The sequence below is a fragment of the Salvia hispanica genome, chromosome 4 (assembly GCF_029641045.1).
Source record: "Salvia hispanica isolate PSC_SH4W2 chromosome 4, Shi_PSC_v1, whole genome shotgun sequence".
NCBI classification, from domain to species: Eukaryota; Viridiplantae; Streptophyta; class Magnoliopsida; order Lamiales; family Lamiaceae; genus Salvia; species Salvia hispanica.
Genome location: NC_142695.1, coordinates 53,394,257 through 53,413,600, shown reverse-complemented (window position 1 = coordinate 53,413,600; position 19,344 = coordinate 53,394,257). Strand labels below are relative to the sequence as shown.

The 19,344-nt window shown below is 31.4% G+C and overlaps 1 long non-coding RNA gene and 1 pseudogene across 1 annotated transcript; both read right to left on the bottom strand.

Annotated features, from left to right (window-relative positions):
* Positions 1-1,371: 1,371 nt before the first annotated feature.
* Positions 1,372-3,396, bottom strand: LOC125195390 (pectinesterase pseudogene; annotated as a pseudogene).
* Positions 3,397-7,233: 3,837 nt separating this feature from the next.
* On the bottom strand, positions 7,234-7,804 carry LOC125192442 (uncharacterized). Its single transcript, XR_016137712.1, has 2 exons — positions 7,736-7,804; positions 7,234-7,565 (listed from the first exon to the last, which is right to left on the bottom strand). It is a non-coding gene; the product is annotated as an uncharacterized LOC125192442 (long non-coding RNA).
* Between the last annotated feature and the right edge of the window lie 11,540 nt (positions 7,805-19,344).

The window sequence follows — 19,344 nt, the reverse complement described above, 5'->3', positions numbered from 1 at the left end:
TTAAGCATGAATTATTTGCGTTCTAGCATGCAATTATCTGTTTAACATGTGAATTGATTAATCGCATAATCGGTCAAATAGATCCTGCGTCTGATTTATTTGTTTTGTACAAGTCTTCCGCTGTGAAGGGCACCAAACCCCAACATATAGTTGGTGTGTTAATTGTATGGAATTTGTAAAAGAATGTTTTGGTATAACTAGTGGGAATTCGTATACTATGTGATTTTTGAAGATAATTTTAATAATCAATCCATCCATGAAACGTTGTCCATATTTTATCGACGCAAAATTTAAGAAATGTGAAAGAAATTGGGTGGAAAAAGTTAATAGAGTGTTTGTCCTACTTTAATAGTTTTATAGTATAAATTTTAATTTTAATGAAAATATGTAATTTTAGTTTTTTTAATGCAATTAATAATTTTCATTTTAATCATAAGTATAAATAAATACGAATAGTGTTAATTGATTGATATTTAGGGTGCTTTTGAAAGCACATGGATACAAGTATTAGAGATATATACGTGAATAATGTACTCCCTCCGTCCCACTTTAGGAGTCTCAGTCACTTTTCTGCACTCGTTTTGTAAAAATGCTAATAAGTAATTAAAGTAGAGAAATGGTAAAGTAAAAGAGAAAATAATTTTGATAAGAGTCTTCTCAACATTATTTTTTATCATTACCATTTTCCTACTTTAACTATTTATTATACTAATTTCACAAAACGAGCGCTGAAAAGTGACTGGGCTCCTAAAATGGGACGGAGGGATAATTGCTTACGATTGAAGTGTTTTTCGATGCACCGAGATATCGTTGCTCCAAGAACAAAGGACACACACAAACAATTCAGCAGCAGAAACACAACTATTTATATAATACATTCGTATACTTGTGTTACCTATAACTTAACTCTCTCCGTCCACAAAAAATTAGAGCAATTTATGTATAGCACGTGTTTTAATGTAAAATTGGTAAAATATGAGAGAAGGGAAAAAAGTAAATGAGAAAGAGTGTTAGTGGAATGATGTGTAGGGTTATTATTTGTTGAAAACTTTCCATAAATGATTGTGCTCTATTTTTTGTGGACGACCAAAAATGGTAATTGTGGTTTATTTTTTTTGGACGGAGACTGAAAAGCTATATGATTGTTTATATAGTAGTGGTATCACTTTTTCAATAGCAAAATAATTCATCTTCCTACTTAAATTTGGATATGCACTATCATTTTAGGATGGAAACGATATTGTATCCATCGACAAAGCTTCAATATTAAGAAAAATAATATATTATTTGTTGAATACGTAAATATATACCACGATGTAAGTTATAAAACCTTATAATTCAACATGGCATATGTGGAAAAGAGACAATGAATCAAAGACCCGAATCATAGGGGACTTGTGTTGCCGGTAGCCAAGAATTTCCGTTTAGAAAATAGTCGACCGTGAACCAACCCGCCTCCTTTTCACTAAGATTAGGCTTCACTCCTTTCCAATTCACCCGATCCTTGGTTTCCGCGCCTTCCCCTCTGTTATTGTACTCCGCAAGGAAAACAGTGTCCGTCGTCACGGGTGGGACCCACTGTGTCCACCCCTGGGGATCGATCAATTCATTCATAATATTTTCCATGAACACGACCGAGGCGTAGGCCCTCCACGGCCGCCCGAGGAAGGTTCTCACACCCGTCAGGTCTCCCGACTCTCGGATCGTGCTGGATTGCACCACGATCCCGGTCGGGGAATACGAGTCGGTCCGGCTTTGGGCCGTGATCACGTTGAATTGGCCATGGAGTGGCTTTCTGACCATGATGCTGCTCCTTTGTATGACTACGGCCGCGTTGCCGAAGATGAAGTCGATTGTGCCGTAGATTTCACACTCGCGGTAGAACTGGCGGTTGGCTTGGGTGCACAGGGTGTCTTGGTAGGCGTCCATGCCGCACCGGTAGAATACAGAGCGGTCTCCGATCGAGAGGAGGGCCACCGCTTGTTCGCCAATGGCTCCCGCCGTGTTGGCGAATTTTATGTCCCGGGCTATGAATCCCTCTCCGTAAACGGCTGCTCACGAAGCCAGGATGTTAGAATAGTACTCATTCTGTCCCACAAAAGATATCACATTTGTGGAATGACACAAGGTTTTGTTTTGGTTTGTTAAGTAATATAAAAATAAAAAATAAAAACTATTTCCATATTAGTCTGTCCCTTAAAAGTAGAAATTTTATAAAACTTTCTATTTTTAGAAGTGGATCCCACAATTCACTAACACTATTTTCACTCATTTTTCTCTTCCTTTCTCTTACTTTTACCAAGTATATATTATAATCCGGGTCGTTTCAAAAGTTTCTAATTTTCAAAGACGGAGGTAGATTTAATGTGAAACAGAACTTTTTCTAAAAACGGAAATGCGACATCTTTAGTGTAACAAACTAAAACGAAAGTGAGATATTTTTGGTGAGGCTGTAAACTAAAAGGAAAGTGAGATATTTTCAAAAACATGAAATAAAGCATTGAATGTATTAGAGTTAGGGTTAAGGTTTAAGAAACATATTTATATAAAACATATGGAGAAAGAATAAAAAAAGTTACCAAATGTAGCGCTTTCCCAAGTCTGGCTTCCAGTTTTATGGCTTAAGTTGCTGTAGATTAAGGTATTTTGTATCCCATCTCCAATCATCATCACATTCCACATATCTGCTTCAACCTTCACATTTTCATAATAAGACCCCTTCTTCACATAAATCACATATCTCTTCTTGCTGTTTCTCGGCACATTGTGCACCGCATCCCATACCGTCTTATAATTCCCCGACCCATCTTTGGCCACCACAACGTCAGCATTGATCGTCGAATCCGCCTGCAGGAGATCCATGTCCCCATCGGATAGCCAGCTTGGATATTCAGAATCTTTGCTCAAAACATCACTGTTATTGTTCAACACGGCCATCAGTTTGGTGGCGTTTCTGCTGAGATCAATGGGATACTTGAGTTTGTTGGACACAGATTCGAAGATCTCCCGTGGTTGATCCTCGAATCCGTCTATGCATGTCTGCATAGTGGTGCCTGCAGCGCATGTCATGGACATCACTCCGGCCTTGTCTACATCGGCCGAGAGGGATCGGTTGAGGTTGTATATCGCGAGAGGGAGAAGCTCTTGGCAAGATTTGAGTGCGGATAAGGCCAGTTTGTTGTCTGCAATAGTAGTGTTGTTGATCATTCTTCTGAGATCTCCATTGCCACTGAAAAATGGGATTGCTAATGAAATTTGTTGCATTGTCAACTCTGTCAAGTTCTTGCCCTGGCTTTCATTTGAAATGCCTTTCTCCAAGATGTTATCATCGGATGCTGCAACCGCTTGAGATATGGTTATAGCTATGCAAATGATTAAGGTTACAACAGAGGCCATGGATGGAAATGTTAGAGATGTGAAAAAATCTCGAGCCTGTATAGGCGGTACTCTTACTATTACAATCAAAGAAAAAGAACAACCACAATGAAATGGGAATTACAATGAAAATTACAACTAACCAATTTTAAGTCGAGTTGAGGAAAAACCTGTCTTTGCAAGACAAATTACGCCTAGACTAATATTCCCGGATTGGCGTATTGTCCTCAGAGATAAAACAAATATCTCCCAACGTGTAGAAGCATCTTAGACCCGCTAGACACCGAAAAACTTGACGGGATTCTAAAATCGAGCAAAAACTTTTAAGCAAATGCAAAGGCTATATATGCACAATAATATGGAAAAGCTTGAGAGAAGAATGTTTTGTTGATGTGTGTTCTTCTACTCCAAACTTAAGTCTTTATATAGACACAAATGGGCACTTCAAGGGATAATTAATCAAGTTGTCTCATAATTTATGAGTGATTTCCTTGTTATATTTTTGGATATAAATTTATGAGTGATTTCCTTGTTCTTAAATCTCGTATTAAAAAGAAACTGCACAATTAACATGAGATGAAGGAGAGTATATTTAGTATGTCATTTTAAATTTTGAAGTATGAATTTATTATTTGAAAAAGAATTAAATATATTGGTATAACCAAATTTAGTTAAAATAACTAATTTATGTGAAATGGCTTGTAATTATCAAATAAAATTTATTGCTGGTCTTAATGAGAGATGATTAGTGGAGGAAGAAACAAAAATTGGAAGTTAATATTAATGGGTATAAGTCAAGATTAATAATAATAGTCAACGGAAGACACATACACATTTTTATCCCTTCAATCTTGTCACCGACCAATTGGGAGTCAATTGGTTTGACTCATGTCTTCCCATTTTAGCATAAGTAAAATAGAAATAATGAATCCATCTTTTCTCTTCCATTTTTATCTTCCTTCGGTCCCAATTCCAGCACATATAAACCAACATTTAAAAGAAATCAATAATAATAATCCCAATTTATTCTTGTGATATTTCGATCCAATAACATATGGGAGTTAGCACTCAATTTTGGTGGTGCCCTCCAAACGAATCCAATTCAACCGTTTACCCGTTTACCCTTCAATGATTAAATGAGTTAATTTTCAAACTCAAGCAAGCTATTTAAAAATTTTCAAGTGAATGAATAAAGATCTAGAGAAAGTTTTTCATTTGTCTATTATTATAGACAATCCCATCTATATTATATAAAATATTCTATGGAATTTGAAAACTCTATTTACTTTACAATGCATTATTTCTATCTTATTCTTATTGGCTTTTCTTATTTTTTATTTCAGCGTATCGATTTAGGCCATATTCTTTTCGTTTTTTCAATCTATTAAACATTAGATAAACATTTTACCGACTAAAATGTACTTTGTCAAAAAAATTTATGCCATGAAAGATGTTCTCATGGATTCCAATCAATGACTGTTGAGGTCATCAGGTCGAAACGCCATTGTCGCTCATCGCCCTATTCAAAATTTTAGGTGTGATATATAACCAAGAAAAATATATGAATAGCGTTATGTGATTCCAATCGATGACTGTTGAGGGTGCTCTTGAATGCACATGGATACGAGTATTGTAGATAAACACGTGAATATTGTAAGTCCTTAAAATTTAAAAAGGGAGTTGCTTTATGTTAATTTACAATTTAAATTTTATGACTATTTATTATCTAAGTGATGATGCTGAGTAAAACTATTGTGATATATATTCATAATGGGCTTGCAATAGTAAGCAAGAAATTGAAATGGTTATATCATTTTCAAAGAATTAACGGGGAAAGTATAGTACTTTCTCCGTCCCATAATAGGAGTCACATTTAGCGTGAAAATGAGTTTTAAGAAATGTAATTAGTAGATTGGAAAAATTAGTGAAATATAAGGTCCACTTATTTATATTGGTTTTATAATAGAATGTGAGTTAATTAGTGGAATGTGTTACCTACTTACCATTTGCGGTAGTAAAAACTGAAATGTGACTTTTATTGTGGTACGGATCGAAATAGCAAAATGTAATTCTTATTGTGAGACAGATGGAATATATCGTAATTTGTGACAAGGATGGATGAACTTCAACCACAATAATGTTGGTAACTTATAAGCGATGAGCGATAAAAGCAAAAATACAGAAAATACAGAAAAGCAAAAATACAGAAAAAAATTTTACTTTTTTTATACACACAACCTTATAACTTATAAGCGATAAAAACAAAATACAGTAAAATTTATCTACGTAGAAGAAAAAGCTCAAACCACGAATAATGAATTACAATAACAAAAAAATGAAACTAATAGGTCTTTTCAAGTAATAGGATGGTCAAGGGGCACTATTGGTAAAACGGGAAAACAGAAAAGCAAGAAATAAAAGCAGAACCAAGAGGCAACAACCAAAGAAAAACATCAAACACAAAATCCTAGTTAGGATTCCGCACAAGGCTTAGTATAGGCTAGCCACGACCACATCCGCTGGAGGGCGGGAGGAGCATCGAGGGGTTTGTGACAACCACATGGAGGCGGCGTGGAGGAGGACTAGGTGGCGGATTCAGTGGAGAAGGAGGAGTGGGGGGTTTGTGACAACCACGTGGAAGAGGTGGTGGTGGGGATGGCGGTGGAGGAGGACTAGGATGAGGAGGTGGTGGTGGGGATACAGGGGATGGCGGAGGAGGAGGTATGTGGCAACGGTGGTGGAGGAGAAACAGGGGATGGTGGTGGAGGAGAAACAGGGGATGGTGGCGGCGGAGGACTAGGCAAAAGTCCTTCGTCCCCACCACAATATTTGTACAACATGCATTTCAGTAAGGTTCCTTTGCAATGGCCGTATACAGTTACTATCACGGAGGCAAATACCATGGAATAATTGCTTCTTGTCTCACATATTCTCACTTCATTTTCTGCAATTAAAAAATGTTTCTTAATAATTGACCTTATTTTCAATTTTCAACGAGATTAATTGTGTATATATAAAAATACATGTAGCAGTTGCTTACGTAAAATCAGAATAAGTTGAAACAAAAGAAGCAATCTACACAACATTCTTGCCATGCCTTTGCAACAGCTAGATTTCACATCTATATACTAAGAATTCATTTGGTTCTATATATAACTAATCTACAACTTTATTAATTATTAATTATATTTCCTAACTACTCAATTTGTATGATACCAATTAATCTCCTTTGATCCACTGATCAGAATTAATAAAACAATCATGAAACTACAAACTTACAAAAATAACAACACTAATCTCATTTAATTGTAGCTTAATCTAATACTATCTAATGGCAATGGTAGGGTTTAATTAGATGCATAAATTGAAAAGAAAGTGAATGACCAAAAGAAAAATAGATTCATATATTAATTGGTTATTATTTTTAAATGCACCCACCTCATATATTTCAATTAAATCACACTCTCGTATATATCACTTATCCATTGTTCTTAGGAAAACTATAAATTAGCCGAATTAATATTAATTTGCAATCACATTCGAAAGAGATCAGTTGCGTTTGCTAACTATGAATCATACAAATATTAATCACTCGATTTTTTAAAAAATGAATGGGTTCTTTTTTTGTAATCCCTCACCCTTCTATAATGATACTCATTTTGGCCTGTGTGTCCCATATTTTGAGAGCTTTCATTTTTGCAAAAGATCATTCGAAAAGTGGGAGCAAAATTTATTTTGCAAATGATTGTTCGTTGCATTTGTCCAATTGTAATATGAGGTATATGACTATAGGGAAAATCTACGTGGCATTTGAACTGCCACATGGAATATAATTATGTAAACAAATTTTGTGACATATATATATTAATTAGTTTTATTACGGACAATATTTAAGTTGAACAGAGTAATTCAGATACATGTGAGCTCTCAAGACTTGATCATGAATTTCCTGTTCACATCCGATGGTTGGTCACCGCCGCCCTGCTCCGGCTCCGGGAGCCCCTCGACACTGTCGCCATTTCTGTTACAATTTTTTTCGCAAATACACTTGAGGCCGACGCTTTTGCAGTGGCCAGATAAGAAACCCTCTTGCTCACAAATGGAAGCGCAGTTACTATCGCTTAAGCAGAGCCCCCGAAACAACCTGCTCGGCGCCGAGCATAGAGCTGCTTCACTCAGCATCATCTCTTCTACAATCACAAACATTCTTCATTGATTAATATAGTGTACAACTAGATGATATTCATGTACATTTTGTTATAACATGGTGTTTGATTAATAGTAGTATATATTTAGTCATATACTCTAGCATTTAATTTATTAGGAAAAACTGTAGATGATGGAGAAATTGTAGACTTACGAAAAGCCAAGAGGCAGAGAAGGAAGAGCGAGAAAGTTGAGAATTGTTTAGCCATTATATTAGTATTTTGAGTTTGATATTTGAATCACGTATAAGCATTGCCTTTTTATAGAGTCCAAACTTGCATAAATCCAAGGAAAAAGGGAGTATTAATCTTATTTTAATTCCAATAATATCCACCCCCATGACTTTACATTCAAAGATAATGGTCTCATCAATAATCATAATTCGGTTGTTTTTAAATGCATCCACTTCAAATGCATAAAGTATAAATTAATGCCAGATAAATATTATTTCCCTCTGTTTTATTACAGTTGAGTTATTTTTTTTTGAGCCACCATACTACAATTGAATTCTTTTCTTTATAACAAAATTTAACATACATAATAATACTATTTCATACTCCTAGTACTTTATTTTTATTTTTCTCTGATCTTACTTTTTCTTTAAGTATCACTAGTTTTTTTATCTACTTTAATGGGAGATTAAGTAATTAATTTGTTAATAAATGTCAAAAGAGGTGGAGTTGGTTTAGATTGCATTTGCATACATAGGAATATAGGATAGATGATACTATCTCCGTCTACAAAAATAATTTTGGTACAGGATATCACAAGTTTTAATATAAAATTGATAAAATAAGATATGATCTAATAAAAAATTATCAAGAATTATTATTGAAAAATGAAACTCGCCTTATCAAATAAAGAAAGTTATCGCGAATAGATTGAGACATATTTTAGTAGATGTTCTAAATTAAAAAAAAAAATAGATCTATTTTTCGTAGATGAAAAGTATAATATTATTATTTGATTTTGGATTTTGCAGTATGCCTTTTAGCCAACTAGTTTTACCACCCGTGCTATGCACGGACCAAATTATCTTCAGAAAAAAATAAAGGAGTATATTTTTTAAAATATAATATTGTTGAATTCTTTGCAATTCAAGAATAAAAACTATTGAAATATTGTATAAATATGATTATTAATATTTTAAAAAACATACTTTTTTACTTCTACATATATCAATCTATCGATCCACTATAAGGGAAAGACACGAGGGAAAGAAATACAAATATCCTTCAAGAATAAATAATATAGAGAAAAAAAAGTAAACAATTATTGAATTCACGATTAAAACTATTGAATATTTTGTAAAAATTGATATTAACCTTTCAAAAAATAAGAAAATATATTTAAAAAATGAATTAAATCAAAATAAAGAATATATATAATGAAATATAAAAAATTATTGCAAATCAAGAATAGAAACTATTTAAATATTGTATATATTAGATGATAAAGATTTAAAAAACATAATTCTACTTCTACATCTATGAGTGTGACTATAAATTGTTCACAATCTTGCTTATACATAACATTAAGAGTAGTATTTTTAATACTTAATGTGTGATATAATATGTATGTTTAAAGTATTATATTTTTTTTAACATTGTCATATCTATTTAATTTTATTTTTTTATTTTAACAAAAGAGTATTTGTAATATTATAATTAATTAAAAATATTATAAACAACAACAAAAAGATATTTGTACTCCACTCAACCCATTCTCAATGAAACATTCATATTTTAGCTGATGATTGTATACTATTTTAATATTTGATATAAGTGTAGTAGTATAAAATAAAAGAAATAACAAAAGAGGATGTGTGGAGGAAATACAATAAGAATATAGAGTAAATAATATAAAAATATATTTACAGATAAAAATATAAACTATTTATAAAAAGCATTCATAACATTATAAACAATTAAAATATTATAAACACAATATAAATAAATTTGTACTTCTCTCAGCATACTCTAAATGAAACATTTCATATTCATCATGCCATTTTATTTAATTTTAATATCTAATAGTATGAGTGTAGTAATATTAAATAAAAGAATTAACAAAATAGGAGATATGTGGATGAAATAGAATAAGATATACAAAGAAAAAAAGTGTATCACTAAATCCAAAAGATAAAAAAAAATCCAAATAATTTGAACAGATAAATAGATCTTGATTTCGTTCGATCGACAAAACATATGCATCCATAAGTGCAAACAAAAAAACTTATAAAAACAACAAACCAGTAGTTTATAAATTTTGAAAAACTTTTTTACAACATTAACAGTAGAATCACTTGTACTATAATTTCATCTCCACAAACTAAAATCTTCAAACCTCCACGACTCATGACTCTAGATATAACAACATACAGTTTGTCCATGACTTGACTTATTTAAAAATATTTACACGATGTGTTCAATTTCAATTCGTTAAGTTTTATTACCATTGATAGAATTTTATATTCTTAATTAAAAAAAATTCACAATAGTTCGAAATATGGAATATTATTATCATCAATACTTTTATACATTATAATTACTATTCTTTCCACTCCATAGTAGTAGAGACATTTTTTTCCGACATGGAGATTGAGAAAAAGATGTGTGAAAAAAGTGAGAGAGAAAGAAAAGTAAGAGTGACAAATGTGTTTCATAATGAAAAATGATTCTACTACTATGGAACGAAGGAAGTATAACTTTATGGATTCTAAAAAGAAAAATATGAGTAATTGTAAATCGAAGTCAACTCAATTTTCACTATATACTTTGAATTTAATTACTTAGTAAAAAAGATTTGAAAATTTTATTTTCCCTCTTAAGTCGAAGTAACACCAAATGTACGATCTAATAATACCAAGAAAATAACACATATTATGTGTTTGTATTAATAAAAATTTTAATGTGATGCTATATTGTTCTTATTTAATAATGACATTAATTTAATTTCACTTCTTATTATTATTTATTTGTGTTTTAAATTATTACTTATTTGATTTAGCTAAATATAAATTCAATTTTTATACCATTCAAAATTCGTGGTGGCAGCTTATTATTCGTCTACGTGTACAAATGATTGGCTAGAAATGGTGGTATGGTGTTATTTTAAGGGGTGGTGGCACCCTAACATGCCCCTATACCTATATATATATATATATATATATATATATATATATATTATAAAATCTAATAAATTTGAAATCCAAATTAAAACTTAGCATAAAATATAATAATAGAGACAACACTCAAATTAAAATTCTATTTAACTGATAAAGATGTACTACAATACTCTAAATTGATTTTATACCATTATTTTAAATCTAAATTATACTTCAAAACCCAACACACTAAAAGCCCATTTAACATTAAACTAAAGTCCAAAAAATATACATTGAATTAATATTTCTCAAACCCTAAAGCTAACATGAGACGCCTCCACATCTCTTAATTCTCTCTCTCCCTCCCTCATTCATTCCTAATAGCAGTGGCGGACGCAGAAATTTGTTAGAGTAGGGGCTATATATTCAAATTTTATATGGAATAATAATTTTCTTATACTTTTCTATTTTGGTAGGGGCTTTTACACATTAATTCACACAAATTATTAACAAAGTTATAAGATTTTATAACTAAAAAAGTTTTAAAAAAAAATTGGGGAAGGGCTTAAGCCCTCCCCCACCATAATGTGTGTCCGCCAGTGCCTAATAGGCGGCGGAAATCAGCTACCGGCTAGAGCACCGCACCTTCTTCCTCGCCGGCTCTCCTTCCACATCGCCGCGCCTTCTTCACTCGCGGTGCTGCTCTGCCTCCTTCCTTACTCGCTCACGCCCGCCGTCCCACCGTCAGCCCTGCCTTCCATTTCTTCGGCGAGCTTCACGCCCGCCTGCTGACCTCGGCCACTGCTCTCTCTTCTTCTCTCTCACATCGGCGGCCACACGACGACCGCCCAGCCTCATCAGTTCTAGATCAGCCGCCCGCCGCCGTCCACCGCCCTGCCTCATCATTTCTTACATCTCTACTTCACGACCGCTTGCCGAATATTATTTTTGAAGGAAAATCGCACAGGCGGCAATGCGGCGCTGGCACTCTTTCTCCTTCCTCTCATTTTACTCCTTCTCACTTTCTTTATGCTGCAATCAAAAAATCACAAAATCAGTCACACCAATAGTCCTCAAAATTGCAGATTCAGCTAATGACTTATCAATATATAAGTGTTAATCTTCTTTGAGAAGCCACCATTTCATTGCACCAATTTTTTATCCAATAATGTCTGCCTTTTTTCTTGCCAATGAGTGACTTTCCCGCCAGAAACAGTGCCACATGGCTTGCCAAAAAACTGGCCCTTTATATATTGATAGATTTACAAGTCGTCTTCACATAGATAAAATGAAGTAATAAATTTCTATAAAATCACAATTACTGAATAAATTGCTATACAACCATAGTTAACCTACCCCCTTAAGTGTATGTGGGAGAGACTTGAAATAATGAAATGAATGAAAAAATTATTAACAACACTAATCTCCTTTTGTAGCTTAAATTTATATGTTGTACTACTGAACTTGATTCTGGGTTATTAATTTTAAATGCATTTATCTTTAAAAAAAAACATACAAGTCATCTCTAATGAAAAAACGTTTATTAACGAAAATATAGTAATCAAAAATTTTTATGATGGCGTAAATACTTTTATGATTAAATTCAATTATTAATTGGCTTATTTTTTTTTTATTACGGATGTATGTTATTTATTAATTATGGGATAATTAATCAAGTTGTCTCATAATTTATGAGTGATTTCCTTGTTATATTTTTGGATATAAATTTATGAGTGATTTCCTTGTTCTTAAATCTCGTATTAAAAAGAAATTGCACAATTAACATGAGATGAAGGAGAGTATATTTAGTATGTCATTTTAAATTTTGAAGTATGAATTTATTATTTGAAAAAGAATTAAATATATTGGTATAACCAAATTTAGTTAAAATAACTAATTTATGTGAAATGGCTTGTAATTATCAAATAAAATTTATTGCTGGTCTTAATGAGAGATGATTAGTGGAGGAAGAAACAAAAATTGGAAGTTAATATTAATGGGTATAAGTCAAGATTAATAATAATAGTCAACGGAAGACACATACACATTTTTATCCCTTCAATCTTGTCACCGACCAATTGGGAGTCAATTGGTTTGACTCATGTCTTCCCATTTTAGCATAAGTAAAATAGAAATAATGAATCCATCTTTTCTCTTCCATTTTTATCTTCCTTCGGTCCCAATTCCAGCACATATAAACCAACATTTAAAAGAAATCAATAATAATAATCCCAATTTATTCTTAGTGATATTTCGATCCAATAACATATGGGAGTTAGCACTCAATTTTGGTGGTGCCCTCCAAACGAATCCAATTCAACCGTTTACCCGTTTACCCTTCAATGATTAAATGAGTTAATTTTCAAACTCAAGCAAGCTATTTAAAAATTTTCAAGTGAATGAATAAAGATCTAGAGAAAGTTTTTCATTTGTCTATTATTATAGACAATCCCATCTATATTATATAAAATATTCTATGGAATTTGAAAACTCTATTTACTTTACAATGCATTATTTCTATCTTATTCTTATTGGCTTTTCTTATTTTTTATTTCAGCGTATCGATTTAGGCCATATTCTTTTCGTTTTTTCAATCTATTAAACATTAGATAAACATTTTACCGACTAAAATGTACTTTGTCAAAAAAATTTATGCCATGAAAGATGTTATCATGGATTCCAATCGATGACTGTTGAGGTCATCAGGTCGAAACGCCATTGTCGCTCATCGCCCCTATTCAAAATTTTAGGTGTGATATATAACCAAGAAAAATATATGAATAGCGTTATGTGATTCCAATCGATGACTGTTGAGGGTGCTCTTGAATGCACATGGATACGAGTATTGTAGATAAACACGTGAATATTGTAAGTCCTTAAAATTTAAAAAGGGAGTTGCTTTATGTTAATTTACAATTTAAATTTTATGACTATTTATTATCTAAGTGATGATGCTGAGTAAAACTATTGTGATATATATTCATAATGGGCTTGCAATAGTAAGCAAGAAATTGAAATGGTTATATCATTTTCAAAGAATTAACGGGGAAAGTATAGTACTTTCTCCGTCCCATAATAGGAGTCACATTTAGCGTGAAAATGAGTTTTAAGAAATGTAATTAGTAGATTGGAAAAATTAGTGAAATATAAGGTCCACTTATTTATATTGGTTTTATAATAGAATGTGAGTTAATTAGTGGAATGTGTTACCTACTTACCATTTGCGGTAGTGAAAACTGAAATGTGACTTTTATTGTGGTACGGATCGAAATAGCAAAATGTAACTCTTATTGTGAGACAGATGGAATATATCGTAATTTGTGACAAAGATGGATGAACTTCAACCACAATAATGTTGGTAACTGGCAAAGGTAGACACTTTTTTTTTTTTATACACACAACCTTATAACTTATAAGCGATAAAAACAAAATACAGTAAAATTTATCTACGTAGAAGAAAAAGCTCAAACCACGAATAATGAATTACAATAACAAAAAAATGAAACTAATAGGTCTTTTCAAGTAATAGGATGGTCAAGGGGCACTATTGGTAAAACGGGAAAACAGAAAAGCAAGAAATAAAAGCAGAACCAAGAGGCAACAACCAAAGAAAAACATCAAACACAAAATCCTAGTTAGGATTCCGCACAAGGCTTAGTATAGGCTAGCCACGACCACATCCGCTGGAGGGCGGGAGGAGCATCGAGGGGTTTGTGACAACCACATGGAGGCGGCGTGGAGGAGGACTAGGTGGCGGATTCAGTGGAGAAGGAGGAGTGGGGGGTTTGTGACAACCACGTGGAAGAGGTGGTGGTGGGGATGGCGGTGGAGGAGGACTAGGATGAGGAGGTGGTGGTGGGGATACAGGGGATGGCGGAGGAGGAGGTATGTGGCAACGGTGGTGGAGGAGAAACAGGGGATGGTGGTGGAGGAGAAACAGGGGATGGTGGCGGCGGAGGACTAGGCAAAAGTCCTTCGTCCCCACCACAATATTTGTACAACATGCATTTCAGTAAGGTTCCTTTGCAATGGCCGTATACAGTTACTATCACGGAGGCAAATACCATGGAATAATTGCTTCTTGTCTCACATATTCTCACTTCATTTTCTGCAATTAAAAAATGTTTCTTAATAATTGACCTTATTTTCAATTTTCAACGAGATTAATTGTGTATATATAAAAATACATGTAGCAGTTGCTTACGTAAAATCAGAATAAGTTGAAACAAAAGAAGCAATCTACACAACATTCTTGCCATGCCTTTGCAACAGCTAGATTTCACATCTATATACTAAGAATTCATTTGGTTCTATATATAACTAATCTACAACTTTATTAATTATTAATTATATTTCCTAACTACTCAATTTGTATGATACCAATTAATCTCCTTTGATCCACTGATCAGAATTAATAAAACAATCATGAAACTACAAACTTACAAAAATAACAACACTAATCTCATTTAATTGTAGCTTAATCTAATACTATCTAATGGCAATGGTAGGGTTTAATTAGATGCATAAATTGAAAAGAAAGTGAATGACCAAAAGAAAAATAGATTCATATATTAATTGGTTATTATTTTTAAATGCACCCACCTCATATATTTCAATTAAATCACACTCTCGTATATATCACTTATCCATTGTTCTTAGGAAAACTATAAATTAGCCGAATTAATATTAATTTGCAATCACATTCGAAAGAGATCAGTTGCGTTTGCTAACTATGAATCATACAAATATTAATCACTCGATTTTTTAAAAAATGAATGGGTTCTTTTTTTGTAATCCCTCACCCTTCTATAATGATACTCATTTTGGCCTGTGTGTCCCATATTTTGAGAGCTTTCATTTTTGCAAAAGATCATTCGAAAAGTGGGAGCAAAATTTATTTTGCAAATGATTGTTCGTTGCATTTGTCCAATTGTAATATGAGGTATATGACTATAGGGAAAATCTACGTGGCATTTGAACTGCCACATGGAATATAATTATGTAAACAAATTTTGTGACATATATATATTAATTAGTTTTATTACGGACAATATTTAAGTTGAACAGAGTAATTCAGATACATGTGAGCTCTCAAGACTTGATCATGAATTTCCTGTTCACATCCGATGGTTGGTCACCGCCGCCCTGCTCCGGCTCCGGGAGCCCCTCGACACTGTCGCCATTTCTGTTACAATTTTTTTCGCAAATACACTTGAGGCCGACGCTTTTGCAGTGGCCAGATAAGAAACCCTCTTGCTCACAAATGGAAGCGCAGTTACTATCGCTTAAGCAGAGCCCCCGAAACAACCTGCTCGGCGCCGAGCATAGAGCTGCTTCACTCAGCATCATCTCTTCTACAATCACAAACATTCTTCATTGATTAATATAGTGTACAACTAGATGATATTCATGTACATTTTGTTATAACATGGTGTTTGATTAATAGTAGTATATATTTAGTCATATACTCTAGCATTTAATTTATTAGGAAAAACTGTAGATGATGGAGAAATTGTAGACTTACGAAAAGCCAAGAGGCAGAGAAGGAAGAGCGAGAAAGTTGAGAATTGTTTAGCCATTATATTAGTATTTTGAGTTTGATATTTGAATCACGTATAAGCATTGCCTTTTTATAGAGTCCAAACTTGCATAAATCCAAGGAAAAAGGGAGTATTAATCTTATTTTAATTCCAATAATATCCACCCCCATGACTTTACATTCAAAGATAATGGTCTCATCAATAATCATAATTCGGTTGTTTTTAAATGCATCCACTTCAAATGCATAAAGTATAAATTAATGCCAGATAAATATTATTTCCCTCTGTTTTATTACAGTTGAGTTATTTTTTTTTGAGCCACCATACTACAATTGAATTCTTTTCTTTATAACAAAATTTAACATACATAATAATACTATTTCATACTCCTAGTACTTTATTTTTATTTTTCTCTGATCTTACTTTTTCTTTAAGTATCACTAGTTTTTTTATCTACTTTAATGGGAGATTAAGTAATTAATTTGTTAATAAATGTCAAAAGAGGTGGAGTTGGTTTAGATTGCATTTGCATACATAGGAATATAGGATAGATGATACTATCTCCGTCTACAAAAATAATTTTGGTACAGGATATCACAAGTTTTAATATAAAATTGATAAAATAAGATATGATCTAATAAAAAATTATCAAGAATTATTATTGAAAAATGAAACTCGCCTTATCAAATAAAGAAAGTTATCGCGAATAGATTGAGACATATTTTAGTAGATGTTCTAAATTAAAAAAAAAAAATAGATCTATTTTTCGTAGATGAAAAGTATAATATTATTATTTGATTTTGGATTTTGCAGTATGCCTTTTAGCCAACTAGTTTTACCACCCGTGCTATGCACGGACCAAATTATCTTCAGAAAAAAATAAAGGAGTATATTTTTTAAAATATAATATTGTTGAATTCTTTGCAATTCAAGAATAAAAACTATTGAAATATTGTATAAATATGATTATTAATATTTTAAAAAACATACTTTTTTACTTCTACATATATCAATCTATCGATCCACTATAAGGGAAAGACACGAGGGAAAGAAATACAAATATCCTTCAAGAATAAATAATATAGAGAAAAAAAAGTAAACAATTATTGAATTCACGATTAAAACTATTGAATATTTTGTAAAAATTGATATTAACCTTTCAAAAAATAAGAAAATATATTTAAAAAATGAATTAAATCAAAATAAAGAATATATATAATGAAATATAAAAAATTATTGCAAATCAAGAATAGAAACTATTTAAATATTGTATATATTAGATGATAAAGATTTAAAAAACATAATTCTACTTCTACATCTATGAGTGTGACTATAAATTGTTCACAATCTTGCTTATACATAACATTAAGAGTAGTATTTTTAATACTTAATGTGTGATATAATATGTATGTTTAAAGTATTATATTTTTTTTAACATTGTCATATCTATTTAATTTTATTTTTTTATTTTAACAAAAGAGTATTTGTAATATTATAATTAATTAAAAATATTATAAACAACAACAAAAAGATATTTGTACTCCACTCAACCCATTCTCAGTGAAACATTTCATATTTTAGCTGATGATTGTATACTATTTTAATATTTGATATAAGTGTAGTAGTATAAAATAAAAGAAATAACAAAAGAGGATGTGTGGATGAAATACAATAAGAATATAGAGTAAATAATATAAAAATATATTTACAGATAAAAATATAAACTATTTATAAAAAGCATTCATAACATTATAAACAATTAAAATATTATAAACACAATATAAATAAATTTGTACTTCTCTCAGCATACTCTAAATGAAACATTTCATATTCATCATGCCATTTTATTTAATTTTAATATCTAATAGTATGAGTGTAGTAATATTAAATAAAAGAATTAACAAAATAGGAGATATGTGGATGAAATAGAATAAGATATACAAAGAAAAAAAGTGTATCACTAAATCCAAAAGATAAAAAAAAATCCAAATAATTTGAACAGATAAATAGATCTTGATTTCGTTCGATCGACAAAACATATGCATCCATAAGTGCAAACAAAAAAACTTATAAAAACAACAAACCAGTAGTTTATAAATTTTGAAAAACTTTTTTACAACATTAACAGTAGAATCACTTGTACTATAATTTCATCTCCACAAACTAAAATCTTCAAACCTCCACGACTCATGACTCTAGATATAACAACATACAGTTTGTCCATGACTTGACTTATTTAAAAATATTTACACGATGTGTTCAATTTCAATTCGTTAAGTTTTATTACCATTGATAGAATTTTATATTCTTAATTAAAAAAAATTCACAATAGTTCGAAATATGGAATATTATTATCATCAATACTTTTATACATTATAATTACTATTCTTTCCACTCCATAGTAGTAGAGACATTTTTTTCCGACATGGAGATTGAGAAAAAGATGTGTGAAAAAAGTGAGAGAGAAAGAAAAGTAAGAGTGACAAATGTGTTTCATAATGAAAAATGATTCTACTACTATGGAACGAAGGAAGTATAACTTTATGGATTCTAAAAAGAAAAATATGAGTAATTGTAAATCGAAGTCAACTCAATTTTCACTATATACTTTGAATTTAAACTTAGTAAAAAAGATTTGAAAATTTTATTTTCCCTCTTAAGTCGAAGTAACACCAAATGTACGATCTAATAATACCAAGAAAATAACACATATTATGTGTTTGTATTAATAAAAATTTTAATGTGATGCTATATTGTTCTTATTTAATAATGACATTAATTTAATTTCACTTCTTATTATTATTTATTTGTGTTTTAAATTATTACTTATTTGATTTAGCTAAATATAAATTCAATTTTTATACCATTCAAAATTCGTGGTGGCAGCTTATTATTCGTCCACGTGTACAAATGATTGGCTAGAAATGGTGGTATGGTGTTATTTTAAGGGGTGGTGGCACCCTAACATGCCCCTATACCTATATATATATATATATATATATATATATATATATATATATATATATATATTATAAAATCTAATAAATTTGAAATCCAAATTAAAACTTAGCATAAAATATAATAATAGAGACAACACTCAAATTAAAATTCTATTTA